This window comes from Thalassophryne amazonica, chromosome 15 (genome assembly GCF_902500255.1).
Source record: "Thalassophryne amazonica chromosome 15, fThaAma1.1, whole genome shotgun sequence".
Taxonomy (NCBI): Eukaryota; Metazoa; Chordata; class Actinopteri; order Batrachoidiformes; family Batrachoididae; genus Thalassophryne; species Thalassophryne amazonica.
In genome coordinates, this window is record NC_047117.1 from 62807335 (window position 1) to 62826974 (window position 19640).

At 42.9% G+C, this 19640-nt stretch overlaps 1 protein-coding gene across 1 annotated transcript in view; it reads left to right on the plus strand.

The window, feature by feature from the left end:
• usp43a (ubiquitin specific peptidase 43a) overlaps positions 1–19640 on the plus strand; it is a 388273-nt gene that overhangs the window by 62798 nt on the left and 305835 nt on the right. The window lies entirely within an intron of this gene.

Sequence of the window (19640 nt, forward strand, 5' to 3'; positions counted from 1 at the left end):
AGCACAATCAATCTTAGAATACTCAGAGAACACAGGAGGCAATGTGAAACAACTGGCAAACAAACAGGAACTGAAGTGAGGCTTAAATGCAAAAGAACTGATGAGAAAATAAATGACGATGTGTGCATAAGTCAAAGGTTTGGGACAAACAGGAAGGTGACTAAAACCCAACGGTGCAGAAGGTGAGGAAAGGAAAATACATAATTAAATGACAAGACAAGCTGTCAAATCCCACAGAACTAAAATACAAATCCAAGTACACAAAAGTAAAAACAACCGTGGAACTCAAAGGTGTAAAAAGTGTAACATAAGAGAAAACCCACAAGAAGAACTAACACATAAAAAGAGGCAATCAAATAAAGTACAAAAACCACAAACTAAGTCCAGAGCTCAAACAGAAAAACCATGTGTGTTGTGTGGGCCGCTGAAGAGGAGGTACTGCTGGCCCACCACCACCAGAGGGCGCCCTGCTTGGAGTGCGGGCTCCAAGCACGAAAGGGCGCCAGACCTAGAAGAAGTGACAGCTGTCATTCATCCCCTGCACCAGCTGTCGCTCGTTCATCATCATCACCACCATAAAAGCCGGACTGCAACTCCACCTCCTCGCCGAGAAATCGACTACCATTCCTGAGGTAATCCTTCTCTGCAGTATTTGGATTAATCCACGTTTTGATCTCTGTTTGCAGCCGTTTATTCCTGTGGGACAGTTTTGTTGGAGCGGCGTGTTGTGGGAACCGCGACGTCTTCGCCTCCCACTCCCTCCAGATAAGTGACTGACAGGAGCTGCTTAAGTGTATGATTGGAGGTGGAGGTGCTCCCTCCCATCAGTGTTGGACTGTGTATTACTGAGTGTGCGGACTCACACTCACACATCCTGTTTTTTGCTCTCTGCCAGCAGTACCAGGGTCGACAGCCGGGGACAGAGGCCACCTGGGGATTCGGGACTTGGCGGCTCCGGTGTTCTTCAGGCCGTTGGTGGTGGAAGCCGTGTGGAGTACGGCTTCTCTCTCGTCGGGGGGGTCTCCTATCTTCGAGCCTGCCACACGTCACCTGGTGCTAATTGACTGTGCATATTTTCTGTATCTTTTCGTTGTGTAGTGTCACAACATTAAATTGTTACCTTTTGGTTTATTCATTGTCCGTTCATTTGCGCCCCCTGTTGTGGGTCCGTGCTACGACACCTTCCCAACAATGTGGAGTTCAACATAGAAATAAAAATGCTACAGTAGAAACACTAACATCAAGATGAACACAAAGGTGACAATAAATTAGTCAAACTACAAAAAGAATCCAGTATCCAGCCCCTTGTGCTTTTGGACAAACGGAAGAGGATGCGACTAGGACACATCCAGGCTGGACAAATTGATCAGGTTGGCATGAAGCTGGACTCTCTGACGGTGGCAGAGAAGCGAACACTGGACAAACTGCTGGACAGTATGGATGATGCCACTCACCCTCTGCACACAGTCATCAGCAACCAGAGGAACCTCTTCAGCTACAGACTGCTCCTTCCCAAGTGCAGGATCAACAGAATGAAAAACTCCTGTGTCCTTCAGGCCATCAGACTGTACAACTCTTCACTTGGGCAGAGGAGGAGTAACAGGAAGACGGGGGACAGGAAGGAGAGGAACAGTAGTTGCCAGTAAGCCTGTAGCAAGCAGTATTTCTGGTATTTATATTTGTATTTGCATTTTGCAAATTGTTTTTTTACTTCTACTTTTGATACTCGGTGTGTGCTGCTATACAGTGCTTTCCCTGAGGCAATTTCCTTTCCCAAGGTATCAATAAAGTTCTATCTAATCTAATCAGAATTGTTGTCATAACATTGCATTAAGGTATGAATTGAGATGACAAATTTATTACCAGTAATTCAAATACGCCTATGTTATGCACTTCAGACCATGCGCCATTGTTTGACAAGATAGGGCCCGTTGTGTTATGGCGCATCATTACTAATATGATTATCAAATTGCCATATGTGCCTTAGCACTGTTTGGTTTGCTGCACATCCTGTGGTTTAGTTGACAAGTTTCCATTTACAGTAGCATGTGTGATGAAACTTACCTTTGTGTACCTTAAGTGGAAATTTCTCTGGACTTGTGTGTTAACTGCCTATGTGATGTTTTCATATTTTATGATGTTTTTGGACTGGTTTAGTTTATAGTACATCCAAAACCCCTCTGTTGTTTCAGTGTTCTTTGTCAGTTATACATAGTGCCAGTGGCTGTTTGTGCAGTCTTTTGCCTTTGTATTGTGAACACTGTTAAAGCATACTCAAATAAAAGCATGCAACATCTTTCTCTGGCTGACTGAGTTGTTCTCTCTCTCTCTGTTTAGCACAAGGTATTTTTCATGCATCACTCACTCACTGATCATCAGCCACTCATCCAAGATTGGGTCGCTGGGGGCTGGAACGCATCCCAGCAGTCATAGGGTGTGAGGCACAGTACACCCTGGACAGGACGCCAGGCTGTCGCAGGGCCAGATATAGACCAACAAACACTTTCACACCCGCATGCACACCTCAGGACAATTTAAACATGTCTTTGGATGTGGGAGGAAGCCAGAGCACCTGGAAGGAACCCACACAAACACGAGAACATGCAAACTCCACACAGAAAGGCCCCAGGTGGGAATCAATCCCATGACCTTCTTGCTGTGAGGCAAAAGTGCTAACCACTGAGCCACCGTGCTGTCGTTTTTCCTGCATATAAATAAGCCATTATTAACACCTGAAGCATTTGAGAAATTCCAGACAGCAGTTCATTTCAGCAGCAACAGACTGTACCTGTACCAGTGCAACCAGTCCAGCAACTTCTTCCAAGTGACATTACGTAACGCATAAATGATGAACGCACACAAAGGCAGCTGAGTAATGTTAATCCTCCTCCTCACTGGACCTCACTTCACACGTCACTGACTCCACATCAGTAGCATTCTTTTCCAGCTGGGTCACCGTGATCTTGGATTTCTACACCGCAATATTTCAAATATATTTTGTATTGTTCTCAGTGATGGTGCTATAATAGTTATTAAACTGTACAATTGAAGAGAGAAATGTCATTCATTTGCAAAGTTGCCATCCACCCTGGCTTACATATCGAAGTGGCAGCGTGTGTTTTCCACAGTGTTGGAAAAGGAGGAAGAGCAGTGCTATACATAGCTACTGTGGCGGACTACAAATCCTACTCAGTATCTCTACTGCATTCTGTCAAGATACAGTCTGTTTTAAAAAGTATTCTCCTACCTTAGAGTTTTACATGTTATTGGTTTAATTTTATTCTTGTTGTGTCATAACATCAAATGGAAATGGGGGGGGAAATCATGCTTCTTTACATTTCACATTAATTTTTATGACAGTGAAGCTAAACAACCACAAGATGGTTTAAATTACTCAAGATGGCACATTGGTGCACTGAGCATATCAATGAGCTGGTAATTTGTACCATGGCATTGAACTGGCTTTGTGTTGGCTTGACCACTTTGGTAGATGAATAAATTAGGAGGTATTCACTGAAACATGTCTTTTGTATTCCATTACTATATTTGCACATAAAAATCAACCCGCTGTGTTGCAAACCTCACCATGCTACCTCATTGAGATTTGGCTAAATAGAATATTGACAACTTTCAAAAATTTAAAGCTAAAATGTTTATAATTTATGTTGACCAATTTTTTTTTATTTTATTTGATTGATTGATTTAATGGCCGATCAGTTAGGGTTAGGGATATTTAGTTTCATGGTGACTTGTTTCTGAAGTGACAACTAATTAAACTATTTATCATGAAAGGGTTGTGAATAAAATTATCACTAGCACGTTGCTCGTGGGGCTCCACGGGCTCTAGATTGACCCAAAATACATAGTATACCAAACGACAAATGTCAGCTCTCCCCAGTTTCTCCATGATTGAAGTACACAGAGGCCACTTCGCTTTTAATTTACCGACCCTGCTGGAATGACGTGGGAGTTTGGAATTGAATTATCAATGTTCATTGTTCCCTGTTGTTACCTAATGTTCCCAGTTTCTCCAAAATATTAGTCCTATCAACTTTCCGTTTTTACGGCATTTATCCTTGACCCAAAACACATAAGTAAACCCTCTATTGCCCTCTGTTCTCTGCCATATACAGCTGTGTTCAAAATAGTAGCAGTGTGTTTAAATAAATAAATTGAAATTTAAATAATAGTGAGTACAGTGCAAAGTCCTTTAAAATAGCTTTGATTTCCATGAATGCAAAGGCAAGGGGAACACTGCATATTCTATTTCAAATCAAACCATGAAGAAAAATTTATCAAATCTGTTATTACTTTACAGAAAGTGAAGAAAAATGAATATTAGGTTGTTAAAAAAAAGCAGTGTCTGCATTTTTCTTTCTGTGACCCTTATTACACCCTTGCAGGTGGATGAAGGCAACAAATGTTGTACATGCTGGTTGTAGTGCATTTCTCTCTGAAAATCTGAGTAAAATGGCTCATTCCAGACATTGTGCAGAAGATCAGCGTACTTTGATTAAAAAGTTGATTGAGAAGGGGAAAACATATAAAGAAGTGCAGAAAATGATCGGCTGCTCAGGTAAAATAATCTCAAATGCTTTAAAATGGCAAACAAAACAACAAATACGTGGAATTAAAACAGGATATCGGTATTCAAATGGTTCGAAGAAGAGCCAGAATGACAAAGACTCGGGCAATGATCAGCTCCAGGATGATCATCGAAGGTCTGAAGTTACCTGTGAGTATTGTAACAATTAGAAGATGCCTATGTGAAGCCAAGCTGTGGACAAGAAGCCCCCGCAAAGTCCCATTGTTGGGAGAAAAAAAAAAAAAAAGACATGCTGAAGACATTACAATTTGCTAAAGCTCTTTTCACACTGGACCAACATAGGGTTGCATCATGTGGCGTCATGACGATGCAGGGTTTTGCAGTCTAAAGCCACAATATGTTGAGGGACGCAAAGGGCAACACGAAACGGATGCAAAAAATTAAACGTTTAATTTTTTAAACATGTTTAATTTTTTCGCGGATTTTCGGCGTAGAGCAATGGATGCAGAAAGGAAGTAGTTTTCACGCAAGTTGAGGCAACATAACGGTACGTAACGTGACTGGATGTCACGCCCACACAATATAATGCTACCCTATGCCAATGTATGATTCCTGCTGTGCTTCATTATTGCTGAGCTGTAAGTCACAGCCTGGCTGCAGCTCCTCGCCACTCTCACCTCCTCATGAGTTCTCTTACGATTGTGTTAAATAAAGTCCACCAACTTCTGCTCACAGGCCGATCACCAGGTAGAGGACATGTCCACATGTTCAATGTCCTCATGGAGGACATCTCCATGTCTCTTCACGGAGGACATCTCCACAGCCACTCATGGATGGATCGCATGCGAAAGATCGCCAGCTGCAGCTCCGCAGTCACAGGAAGAAACCTCTCTGTGAATGTCCTTGAGTGGCCCAGCCAGAGCCCAGACCTGAATCCGACTGAACATCTCTGGAGAGATCTGAAAATGGCTGTGCACCGACATGCCCCATCCAGCCTGATGGACCTTGAGCAGTGCTGCAAAGAGGAATGAGCAAAACTGGCCACAAATGGGTGCACCAGGGCATTAAAATAGTTGCTTGTATATTAAAAAAAGACTCAAGATAACACCAAACCACAACTAAAACAATTACCCACAGGGAAGGAACATTTTGAAATATTTTTCTGATAGCAGCCATCTTGATGGCCATTTTCGATTTGCATTGATCTCCACTCAAATTGGTAGTGGGAGCATTGGTGCTTCTCTGGACCTGCTTGTTGGTAAACCCACTGACTGGTCAGAAAAGTAGACAGTCTTCAGAGCTTCACTTTCAATGATTTTGAAGAAGGCAATAACACATTGGGGGATGTCTGCTGCTAAGCTGCCTACTGAGGAGGCAGAATCCGTTTGGTCTAATGCTATAGATGATGAAAGGTATAATTTAACAAACCACTTACATTTTCAGGCTAAATTGAAGGGTTTTGTTCACAACCCCCCAGGATCTTGATTTTTCAGAGCGTTGAATTAGGAAGGAGCTCTCCCATATGGTTCAACAGTAATTAACGTAGAGATAATGATAGCTGGTGGCTTTCTGTTTTGCACTTTGTCACTGTGATAAAGTGTGACAGACAGTAGAGAAAATGACCATCCATTAATCTGTCTTCTTAAATTTTTCTCTTTAGGGGCACCTTAAATCCCCAGGGGGTATGTCATCTTTTGTATAAACAGTGATTGGTATGGAGAATTTGTCCTGCTGGTGTGCATGAGACCAAAGCAAACTTTTGCCAGTTGTCAAGAAACAAAGTGTCGTTTATGTTCATTGTTCAGTTTGACTGCCACCACACCCACATTTATTACGCTTTCTTTCTTATAAGGTCATGCTTTCCCGGCGCCTGCAGGCTTGTGGCACAGGTGATGCGGTCCGACCTGTTTCCCCTGCAAGATCTGCAATGTTCCAGATCATTGCCTGCATTTAAGTGCAGTTTCTTTGGTTGTGTATTCAGTTCTTAAGTCAACCTGTCTCTGAAAAGTGAACTGTTTCGGCAATAAGAAGCAGCAGTTTGCTTGTTTCTGCATTAGATTTTTAAGATTTGTAAGGAGAAAAAGAAAATCACATCTTTCATAGCAATATTTAATATACACAGACTGGCATTTGTGAAAACAAATACAAATGTACAATTTGTGTCTATTACTTCACTGTTAGATTCATCTTTTTTTTAACAACAAAGCAATGCATGTCTTTCTGCAGCTCTACATGTATTTCCATAAGTATGTCTTTACTGTTGATTTGGCAGGTTTGTAGAGGATAAAGGTTTAATGGATGAGTTTAAACATCAATTGCACAAGCCACATCATTATCTCCTTAACTTTCAAATGTTAGACAACTGAGTGATGGAACACAGGCAGGGAATACCATTTGCATTGGTTTAAAAGTCAGGAAAAGTTTAAAAAACAATGGAATTGATGACAGAGATAATTCCCCATTACCATAACGGCAGTGGTGGGCACAATTCCGCTAATCCGCTAACTGCTAATTAGCAAAGATCACTTTTTTGTTAGCAGATTAGCTTTTCAGCTAACTTTGAAAACCATCAGTGGATCACTTAGCTTCCACTAAATTTAGTTTCGCTAACTTTTAATGTGCTAACATTTTTTTGCTGGCATAGTAAGTAAAGCCGACGGTCAAAAATGTGTGTAAACTCTAAAATCACACGTTAGTTCCTGTCTGTTAAATGTTTTGCAGCAGTCAGGCAGCTGTGAGGAGCTGAGATCAACCCGACCCCAGCAGAAGGGGCCTGGCTACCCGGCTGCTACAAAGGAGAAAAAAATAAAATAAAGTAATTTACATTCAACGTAGAGTTCTCCAGACATGTGGGGAAAAGGCATAAAAGGCAAAGCAGGTTTGACTTATGGTTTGATTTAAAAACCAGAGTAATTCCGGATTTTGATTTATGGATCACCTCCCCTAATTAGTGCATTAATTTAAAACTAAAAGATTTTCAATTTGTAAAAATGACAGGTATGGTTCAAATATTAAAACCATTCACACACTGAGTAAATATAAAGTCTCTTCCCTGTTGCGTAATTTCCACCGCATGCATCATCACAGCCTGATAAGATGTCCTTGTTTTGGAAGGCGACATCTGGAAATACTTTAATTCTTTATTGTGGAAATTACTGAATAAATGTGGCATTTTTGAAGAAGTCCCTCTGTGTTTGTCTGCTCTGGCTGTGTTTTTCAGCTTGAACCATAGGATGCCAGCGCTTTTACCCACAGACAAGAAGAAAGAAATCACTTATTTTAAAAGCTGAAAGCATCACAGAGCTTCATTTATTCATGCCAGTGCTTACCACAGACATCCTTTTCTTCAGCATTACTGCTCGCAATGAAAATAAATTGATCTACCGAGACAAAAGACAATACCAGTACAAAACGTATATGCAGATACACCTAAACCATAGACTGTGGCCTAAACCCGTTTCTGTGTGGACAGGGCAACTGTACCATACTGTGCTGTACCAGCCCGGACTGCTCAGTGGAAATGAGGCTTAAGCAGCTTATGGTAGTGGGACCACACTTCCTTATCTTCAGTCCAAGTCCTGTAACTCTTCCCGGGTATCCCAAGGCATTCCCTTGGCTCAGACACCACTACGGCTCTGGTGTTGTTAGATCTTAGCGCTGCGCTTGATATGATGGATCACTGTTTTCTACTTGATAGGCTGGAGAATAATTTTTTGATTACTGGGAATGTCCTTGCATGGTTGACATCATACCTAAGCAATCGTTCTCACTGTGTCTTGTACAACAACACTACCTCTAACCTTGGTGACATGTAATATGGGGTTCCACAGGGGTCTGTCTTAGCCCCACTGCTTTTCTCTCTTTATATCCTGTCTCTGTGAGGTTGGATTTTAAGGTGCTGCTATTAACCTATAAAATTATTCACGGACTACCACCTCCTTACTTAGCTGACCTCATTAAACCCTACATACTGGCCCGGGCTCTGGATTCTCAGGGTTTAGGACTACTTTGTGTCCCTAGGGTGAATAAAAAGTCTGTGGGCCACAGATACTTCTGTTATCGTGCACCTGTTCTGTGGAATGATTTTCCTGTGGAGATAAAACAGTCTGATTCTGTAGAAACATTCAAGTCCAGACTTGAGATGTATTTATTCTTTCTTTCGTATGGCTAGCATACTGGCATACTATGGTACTGTTCGTCCTATCCGTTTAAAGTCATTTTATTTGAAACAGAACAGGTCTCGGCCTCAACTTTATCTAAATTCTGAGTCTGTTAGTGATGAATGTTGATGAATTATACCTTACAGTAGTTAAGCTTTTTCTAGCCGACTGATTCTGCTCTTTTTCGCTCTGTCTGAGGTGTGGAAGGAAATGCGTGGGAGGGGCGTCTGTTGACAATAGGGTGCTGGACTGACCGCGAGATGCCATGCCTGAAGCTGATGGAGCAGATGTTTTAAATTTCTGTTTTCTGGACTTCCGGTTAAGGTGGCTTGCTGAACGTGCGTGTGTTACCTTGCTCTGCTACTGCGTAACTAAATCCTGTCTAAAAACCATTTTTCTGGGACTGTTGCATGCCTCCAACCACCAGAAGAGCCAAGCCAGCCAAAGCCGTAAAAATCTCTACAATCCAAGGTATTGAACTTTGCGTCACTTGGCGCTTGCTCCAAGACTCCTGTTAGCACCACAGCTATGGCAGAAGTGGTGGATGCTAGCATAACTCCTGAACATGCAACATCAGACAAGGACAACCCGATGGCTAAGCTGAATTTTCCACCAAATTTAATGTTATCATATCGGCAGTTGATGACATGCGGAAAGACGTTGTTGACTGTGTAGTGCACACAACACAGGTGGAAACTTCCAAGAAACACTCCAAGCTCAAGTGCAATCTTTGGAAGATAAAAATAAAAATTTGGAGGAAAACGTACTGGACCTGGAGACGATCTCCAATGTGAAGATTGTTAATCTACCTGAGGGAGCAGAGGGTGAAGACGCGTGCGCCTTTCTGGAGAGCTGGTTACCAGAGGCGCAACTCCGGTCTCTGGGGCTTCGATACAGGATGATTCCTCCTGTTTGACTCCTGGTGACGTACAATGGACGATCCTGCATCTTTTACAATCCTGGTGATGCCAGTGACTGAACTGATATTATGAAACAAACGCTAAAGCTGCTAAACAATCTGAAGTTAACTGTAAATAGTTTTGTTAAAAAGCAGGTAATGCTAATTGTTGTATCTGGTGAACTCCCTCAGTGCTAATTCTAATTTAATTTAGAATTGTACTTTTGCTTAGTTTCTTTCATTTTTTACCCATAAGTACAGAGGTCCTTCTTTAAATACTACTGTCCAGGAAACTGTATATATTAAGAAAGGAATATGGGAATTTAATCTTAGTTTAATTTTAGTTTAGTTTCAGTTTCATGAGAGAAGTGTCATAATTTGGGTACTTCTTTCAGTTCATCTGGAATGAACTAACATGGATTTAGTACTGTATACTATTTTATTGTTTTTGATTTGGTGGGATAAAAACAAACAAACTGTCTTGGGCTCTGGATTGTGACTTGATACAGTTGTGTTCTTTTTTTTTAATTACTTTGTTTAAGTAAGGGATGTCTAACTAATTACAGTAGTGGAGAAGTTAAATGTAGATATATATAGTTAATTGAATAGCATAGTTTTGCTGATCCTCACCTTTGTGGGGAGCAGCTGTCAGCCTTCTGGAAGATTTAAAGTTTAAGGGGGAGGAAATTCAGGTGAATAAACCTGAATGGGATATGGGCTATCTGTTTGTGTAATGGATGTGAGTTGTGAGATCCATATTTGTTCCAGTTTGAGTTGGGCGTTGTCAGAATATAAATGTTCTATAATGTTGAGGAAATTGACTTCTAACAATTTAAAATGTCCAGTGAATTAAAAATGATTACTTCTTGGAACTACAGAGGACTACAAAAACTGAAGAAGGTCAAACAAGTCATGAATAGAATTAAATTAATTCAATCTGGCATAGTTCTTCAAGAAACACATTTGATGCTCAAAGATGAGTTGAAAATTAGGAGATGATGGAAAGACAAAAGTTTTTTTTCAGCTCCCTTTAGCTCTCAAGCAAGAGGTGTCGCAATATTGGTTCCTGAATCTATTCCTTTACAGATAAACAAGGTAATTAAAGATAAATTTGGATGGTATCTTATAATTCAGGGAAAACTCCTTAACGAGCAGTTAATTCTATCAAATATTTATGCCCCAAATGTAGATGAACCCAGTTTCTTTTAAAGTTTATTCCTCACCTTGTCTACTCTTCCTGGTAGTTGTGTGATAGCAGGTGGCTTTAATTGTACATTAGTTCCGGCAAGGGACAGGATCACAGGATCTGACCTGTCTCACTCTCAAAGTAGGAAAATAATTCACCATTTCATGAAAGAAATTAATCTGATTGATATATGGAGAGAAGATAATTCTGATGATATGAAATTTTCCTGTTACTCCACACACAATTTTACTCGCGAATCGATTTCTTTCTAATATCAGCAAATTTAAAATATAAAATTGAATGCTGTTCTTAAAAATTAATTGCTCCAAATCATTTACTATATAAAGACTGTAAACTAGTGAGAGATCCTCCAAGATGGCACTTTAGACAGAAATGACTCGAGGATCCAGGCTTTGTCATTTTCCTGGATGACCAGGTAAAATTCTTATTTGAGACAAATACAATTGATACTTCAGCTAGTATCAGGTGGGAAGCCTTTAAAGCCTTTTTAAGAGGACAAATAATCAACATTACTAGCTCTAAAGCTAAGCTGACATTTCAAGAGTCCAAAACATTGGAAATAAAAATAAAGAGTAGAAAAAAAAATACTACCATTCAGGTTCACCTGAAGATCATAAGCAGTTACTCCTGCTGAGAACACAATATAATAAATTATCAGCATCAAAAGCAATGACGAGTCTTTTATGACTTAAACAAACCTATGAACAGGGGGAAATACCAGGGAAAGTGCTGGCGTGGCGCATTAAGCAGTTACAGAGTGAGAGGCTTATTACTTCACTAAAGAATAACCAAGGAGAGACCATTATAGACCCAATTGAAATAAATGAAACATTGACATTTCTACGAACAGCTTTACAGTTCAGAGATAAATAGCGATGCAGCAGAAGTAGATACTTTTTTAGATGGAATTCATATACCAGTAGTCTCAGAAGAGTTTAGAACTGACTTGGACAAAGTCATAACTTTAGAGGAAATATCTGCAGCTATTGATAGTCTAAAAGCAGGACAAACACCCAGACCAGATGGTTTACCAATAGAAATTAATAAAAAGTTTAAACGTGGCTTGCTGACACCACTTTTGGAAATACTTAGGGAATCCTTTGACCGTGGTATTTTGCCACTCTTTAAGAGGAGCATTGCTCACCCTGCTCCCTAAGGCTGGTAAACCAAATATTGAATGTGAAAACCTGAGACCCGTTAGTCTGCTAAATGCAGATGTAAAGGTGTTGTGCAAGATTTTAGCAAGAAGGATGGAACAAATTATACCAGAGATAATTGGAAGGGAACAGAATGGCTTCATTAGGGGCAGGCAAGGTTTCTACAATGTTAGAACCCTTTCAAATATACTCCACAATCAAAAGGGGGCTCCTGACAACTGTTATGTCATTGGATGCCAAAAAGGCTTTTGATAGAGTGGAATGGCCCTACCTATTTGAAATCCTTACATGCTTTGGCTTGGGGGAATGTTTTTGTAAATGGATAAAACTGTTAAGGTTTGATTGCAGAGTTCAATTGCAACCCAAAAATGCAGGCAGCGTGGACACAAAGGATTTAATCAACCATGGTGATTTATTGTGACATAGTTCCAAAAAAGGTGCAAAGGTATTTAACAGTCCCAAAATATCCCATACATACAGTGCAGCAAAAACACAAGAAGGCTGCAAAGTGAAAGATCAAAAAGCAGGGCCAGAATTGCCAAAATGTCAAAAACTGAGGAAATCACAAGAAACAGTATACAAGAATATACAAGAAGGAGTTTACACTGGAGACCTACAAAATGGACCAGCAATGACTGACAAACAAGGAAGTGGTTAAATAACTAAACTGATGAAAGAACAGGTGTGTTAAATCAGGAGGAAGGAGGAGGAGCAAGTGCACAGGAGGAGTTGACTGAACAAAATGGAGGATGGTGTGTGGTGGGGTCAAAGGTCATGTGACAACTAATAAAAGGTGAGCAGAACTAAACAGAATCTGCAGGTGAGTAAAACATAATACAGAAAAACAAAGCCCGGAGCAAAGGTGCACATAAGGTAACTACAGAAAACAGTGTGAAAATAAAAAACAAGCAATTACAGAAATCACACTGAAACGCAAAGGTGCACTTAAGGTAACTGGAGAAAACTGAGAAAATAAGAAAACAAGCAAATAACAGAAATCACAGTGAAAGCTAAACGACAACCAGAATGAAGGACATAACCAAAACTAGAGGGGGACTCAAACCAGTGAGTGAGTGTAACAGAAAACTAAAACAGGACATAAGAACAGCACACAGATCCATTGCAAGTAAACACTCAAAGGGCAGTAACGGGCAAATCCCAACAAAGACTGCTCTGTATAGAACCTTATGCTGAAATAATGACTAACAGTAATATTTCACAACCTCTCTGGGAACCATCACCTTATCATGGTGGAGAGGTTTGTGCACCGCTATGAACCTGAGAGCTGTGTTGTCTGGAGCCTTTGTGCTCCTGGTAGGGTCTCCCATGGCAAATTCATCTCAGGCGAGAGGCCAGACTAAGAATGGCTCACAAGACACCATGTTAGAATGAGGTAGAGGAAATGTGACTCAGCCCGGAGGAAGCCCGGGGCCCTCATCTGGAGTCAGGCCTGGATGTAGGACTTGTCAGCTAGCAAATGGTAGCTTGCCACGGAGCCCAGTCAGGCACAGCCCGAAAAGGTAACGTGGACCTTCCATCTCCACCCTGTGGGCTCACCACCCGCAGGAGGAACCGCTGGTGTCGGGTGTGCTGTCCTTTGGGTGGCAGTGAAGGTTGAGGGCCTTGACGGACCAGACCCGGGCGGCAGGGGCTAGCTCTGGGGGTGTGGAACGTCACCTCGCTGTGGAAGGAGCCGGAGTCCCCGGCTGAGCTCCGCTACTTTGGAGGTTACTCCAGTAGACAAGAGGGTCGCCTCCCTGCATCTTTCGGCAGCGGGGGGGGGGGCTCTGACTGTTGTTTGTGCGTATGCACCGAACAGCATTTTGGAGTATTCGGCCTTCTTGGAGTCCCTGAATGGAGTCCTGTATGGGGTTCCGGTGGGGGACTCCATTGTTCTGCTGGGGGACTTCATTGCACACGTGGGCAATGACAGAGACACCTGGAGATGTTTGATTGGGAGGAACGGCCTCCATGATCTAAACCCGAATGGTCGTTTGTTATTGGACTTCTGTGCTAGTCACGGACTGTCCATAATGAACACCATCTTTGAACAGAACGATGCTCATAAGTGTACATGGTACCAGAGCACCCTAGGCCGAAGATTGATGATCGATTTTGTCATTGTATCATCTGGTTTGAGGCGCATGTTCTGGACACTCAGTTGAAGAGAGGGGCAGAGCTGTCAACTGATCACCATCTGGTGGTGAGTTGGATCAGAGGGTGGGGGAGGACTTTGGACAGACCTGGTAAGCTCAAGCCCAAACGGATAGTCCGGGTGAACTGGGAACGTCTGGAGGAGCCCACTGTCCGACAGATCTTCACCTCACACCTCCGGCAGAGCTTCTCGAGCATCCCTGTGGAGGTTGGGAGCATTGAACCAGAATGGGCAATGTTCAAAGCTTCCATTGCTGAAGTTGCAGCGGGGAGCTGTGGCCTGAAGGTCTTAGATGCCTCAAGGGGCGGCAACCTTCGAACACCGTGGTGGACACCAGTGGTCAGGGAAACTGTCTCACTGAAGAAGGAGTCCTTCCGGGATATGTTATCTTGGAGGACTCCAGAGGCAGTGGCAAGTTACTAACAGGCCTGAAGGACAGCAGCCTCTGCTGTGGGGGAGGCAAAGCAGTGGGTGTGGGAGGAGTTCGGAGCAACCATGGAGAAGGACTTTAGGTTTGCACCAAGGTGCTTCTGACTAACCGTGAGGCACCTCAGGAGGGGAAAACGGGGAATCATCCAAGCTGTCTACAGTAAGGATGGGACTCTGTTGACCTCAACTGAGGATATAATCCAGCGCTGGAAGGAACACTTTGAGTAACTCCTGCATCAGACCAGAGTGCTCTCTATAGTAGGGGCAGAGCTGGAAGCTGATGGAGGATTTTCATCAATTTCCCTGGTGGAAGTCACTGAGGTAGTCAAACAACTCCGCAGTGGCAATGCCTCGGGGGTTGACGAGATCTGTCCAGAAATGCTGAAGGCTCTGGGTGTGGAGGGATTGTCTTGGATGAGACGTCTCCTCAACATTGCGTTGAGGTCTGGGACAGTGCCTAAGGAGTGGCAAACTGGGGTGGTGGTCCCCATATTTAAAAAGGGGGACCAGAGACTGTATGCCAACTGCAGGGGCATCACACTACTCAGCCTCCCTGGTAAAGTCTACTCCAGGGTGCTGGAAAGAAGGGTTCGGCCGATAGTCGAACCTCTGATTGAAGAGGAACAATGCGGGTTCCGTCCTGGTTGTGGAACAACCGACCAGCTCTTTACTCTCACAAGGATCCTAGAGGGTGTCTGGGAGTATGCCCACCCAGTCTACATGGGTTTTGTGGAGTTGGAGAAGGCGTATGATCGGGTACCCCGGGAGATACTGTGGGAGGTGCTGCAGGAGTATGGAGTGAAGAGGTCCCTTCTCAGAGCCATCCAATCTCTGTACTTGCAAAGCGAGAGCTGTGTTCGGGTGCTCGGCAGTAAGTCGGACTCATTTTCAGTGAAGGTTGGCCTCCCCCAGGGCTGCGCCTTGTCATGAATCCCGTTTGTGATATTCATGGACAGGATATCGAGGCGTAGTCGGGGGGAGGAGGGTTTCCGGAAAAGGGTGCTGACCCAAAAGGCAAAGCTCTTGATCTACTGGTCAGTCTTCATTCCTACTCTCATCTATGGTCATGAGGGTTGGGTCATGACCGAAAGTACTAGATCGTGGGTGCAAGCAGCTGAAATGGGCTTCCTCAGGAGATCCCCCAATCAGAGGTGGTCAGTGTGGCATGGGAAAGGGATGTCTGGGGTCCCCTTCTGGAGCTGTTGCCCTCGCGACCCGAACCCGGAAAAGCAGTTGAAAATGAGTGAGTGATGAGAGTAATATTTCAAAAACTTCAAGATTAAATGAGGTTGTGGACAAGGTGACCCTCTGTCTCCATTGTTATTTATTATGGCATTTGAACCTCAAGGACTTGCAATAAAGAATCATAATAATATTTTAGGAATAACCATAGCAGAGCAAGAATACTGTTTGGCTATTTGCGGATGATGTCATTATCATTCTTAAATATATTAAAACATCTATCCCAGCCCTGTTGGATCAAATAAAGATTTTTGGAAATACCTCAGGTTATAAGGTAAACAACTCAAAAACCACAATTATGTTTTTAAACCATAATGAAAGGAAAAACCCACATGAGGAAGCTTCACAATTTAAAGTTGTTGATTGCTTTACTTATTTGGGAATTAAAATTGTACAAGGTCTTGAAAATATTGTTGAAACCAGCTATAGTCCAGTGGTTTTTCAGATTCCCTAATACAGAAACCATTCAGTGACATTTATGTATGTGCTTGGTTCTGCTCAAATCAATTGTCACTATATAAGATGCAGATCCATCTCAGATCTGCTGTGGCAAACCCAGGTGAACAAAGGGAGAAGCCAAAGGAACTTACTTGACATTTTATGACCGAGTTCATCTGATGTTGTGTCCAAACCTGGCAGGCAGATTGATACTACATGCTGATGGGGCTATACCTTTTTGTCCTGTGGTCAAAGTCATATGATTCTGAAGTTGTTTCCATATTGTCTAATTTGAGATCTAATCAAGTTTGAATTCTGAAAGTTGTGATACATTTTAACCTTGTGTCTCCCAGCTTTTGTCAGAGTTTGAGTTTTGTTTGGTTATCTGTTTTATTTTGTTCTTTTGTTCTTTTATTTTCTGTTTCATTGGTTATGGTATGTTTATTCTCTTGCTGGGTTTTTCTGCTTGGGTCTGTCTGTCACTATCTCTCCTGCCTGTCTCTTGGTTCTTGGTGATGGGTGTTTCCCTTTCTCTGGCCACACCCTTGTTCTGGTGCTTTTTTATGCACACCTGTTCTGATTTGCTGACCTGGGGTTATATAAGCTGTCTGGGTGTGTTTGTCCCTCGCCAGTTTGTCGTTCCTTGTGCCTTCATTCCAGCTCTCTTCCTGCGTTCGTATTCCTGCCTGCCTCATAGTGTGTACCACACCTCCAGCCTGTTGCCTCGACCACGCTGTGTCCAGCAACTTCGCACAGCCATTGAAGAGGAGTGGACCAACATTCCACAGGCCACAATTGACAACCTGATCAACTCTATGCGAAGGAGATGTGTTGCACTGCATGAGGCAAATGGTGGTCACACCAGATACTGACTGGTATCCCCCCCAATAAGACAAAACTGCACCTTTCAGAGTGGCCTTTTATTGTGGACAGTCTAAGGCACACCTGTGCACTAATCATGGTGTCTAATCAGCATCTTGATATGGCACACCTGTCAGGTGGGATGGATTATCTCAGCAAAGGAGAAGTGCTTACTATCACACATTTAGACTGGTTTGTGAACAATATTTGAGGGAAATGGTGATATTGTGTATGTGGAAAAAGTTTTAGATCTTTGAGTTCATCTCATACAAAATGGGAGCAAAACCAAAAGTGTTGCATTTATATTTTTGTTGAGTGTATATATATAGTAAATTATCCACAGGTGTATATAATAAAACGGCCACCTCATTCTGTATGCAGAACTGCACCGCGCGCAAAAGAGCACTTTTGCAGAAATAAACGGACGAACACAAAGTTAAAAGTGGATTCACGTTGTAAAAATGATTGTGTTTAAAGCCAAGGAAAAAATAAAGCCAGCAAGCCACGGATGGAAAGGAAGCCACTTAGAGCACAGAGGTGGCTGTCCATGAAAGGACAACAGCAGCGCGCGTGCAAAAGAGTGCTTTTGCAGAAAGAAAACGGACGAACACAAAGTTAAAAGTGGATTCACGTTGTAAAAATGATTGTGTTTAAAGCCAAGGAAAAAATAAAGCCAGCAAGCCATGGATGGAAAGAAAGCCTCTTAGAAAGAGCACAGAGGCGGCTGTCCATGAAAGGACAACAGCAGCGCGCGCAAAAGAACGATTTTGCAGAAATAAACGGACAAACATAAAGTTTTGTGTGTTTAAAGCGCAGAAGAAAAGCCAGATAACTGCGGAGCCAGCGAGGAGCACAGAGGCGGCTCTCCAGGAACCCGTGGTTCGGGTCTAGCTGGTCTGGTGCATTACAGGTGGACAGCAGCCTGGCGCACAGTGCACAACTGTGGAACTGTGCTGGAGTGTCTATTTTTGGACTGCATTTAAAAAAAAAAAGAAGGGACATCTTTAAATGCTGCTGTGAATCTGTGAATTGAAAACCCTGAAGGGACCAGGTGTGGGAGGGCTGGAGGTTTGGACCAAACTCATGCCTAAACGTGCGCCAACATGGCGCTATCATGGCGCTATCATGGCACTACATGGATTAGTGTGGCTGATGTGAGCGCTTCGAGGCTGTAATGACAGGTCGGTCATGACTTACTACAGGCTGCTACGCGGCACATGCACGGTACAGAGAGGCACATAGTGGCACCTTCATAGTGGATACGTGATAGATTAACCCATGCGTGGCTCCTTCTTCAGCCTTCATTATTCGGTGGGACCGAGGCTTAAGGCGCCTCTATGTTCCTCTCTGTACCTCACATGTGCCAGGTATCAGCCTCTAGTGAGCCACGACTGACCTGTCATTTGATCCCCGTCCAGCCTCGAGTGGCTCGTGTCACCGCATGTGATCCACGTCAAACCACATATGATCCATGTAGCACCGTGTTAATGCAGCGTTGGTGCACGTTTAGACATTGGTTTGGTCCAAACCTCCAGCCCTCTCACACTTGGTCCCTTTAAAGCAGGGTTGGGCAGCGAGGGCCGAGACACTGCAGGTTTTCCTTGCAACCAATCACCTCAGCAGGTGGATTGCTGATGAGCTTCTCCCCTGAACATAAACACCTGATCGTCAATGAAATCACCTGCTGAGACAAGTGATCATTAATGAAATCACCTGCTGAGGTGATTGGTTGTAAGGAAAATCTGCAGTGTCTCGGCCCTTCATGGCACATGATTGCCCACCCCTGCTTTAAAGTGTGGGTTTTCAATTCACAGCATCCAGTCAAGATGTTGTTGCATTTTTTTAAACGCAGCCCAAAAAAAAAAAAAAAAAAAAAGACGCAACACCGAGTGAGTGTGCGCTCCCGGATACAAATTGTGATGGGGATAACTACTTTGGCACGACACAGTGTGCCTCATCTGATCCATTAACAAGATGTTAAATCTATCATGAACATACTTTCACAGTTGGAAATGAATATGCAACTGTTTTACCAAGCTATAAAACATTACAAATAGTTACCCTTTAAGCTGTTCCAAAATACGTTCCTCATGGAACGAGAGAGAGAGAGAGAGAAAAGTCCAGATGAAACAGTCCTCTGTGATTCCAGAAACAATTAGAGGTGTTTTGAACATCCAAACTGACAAAAAATGATTAATTCTCTGCAAAATAATTATTTTATATACAGCATCCAGCGCACAAAGTAGGTGGAATTGTGTGCACAAGAGGGCTGAGCCTCTCCAAAAATAGCCTCTCCAGTCCTTGTAGCTGCCAGGCACTCATAATGGGCTTTTAGCAGCCTCATCCTCACCACAAACATGCCTCTATAATCCTCGTTAGTCCTTGTAATAACTTGCACACAAACTGCCCCACGCTGTTGCTACCTTTTGAACTTCTCGCCACGCTCAGAGATGAGCCTCGTTAACCGAAGATAATGCCTCTAAGAGCCTCTCTGAGCCACTATTCTCCCACAATAGTTGAATAACTCCTCTCGTAACAATAAAAAAC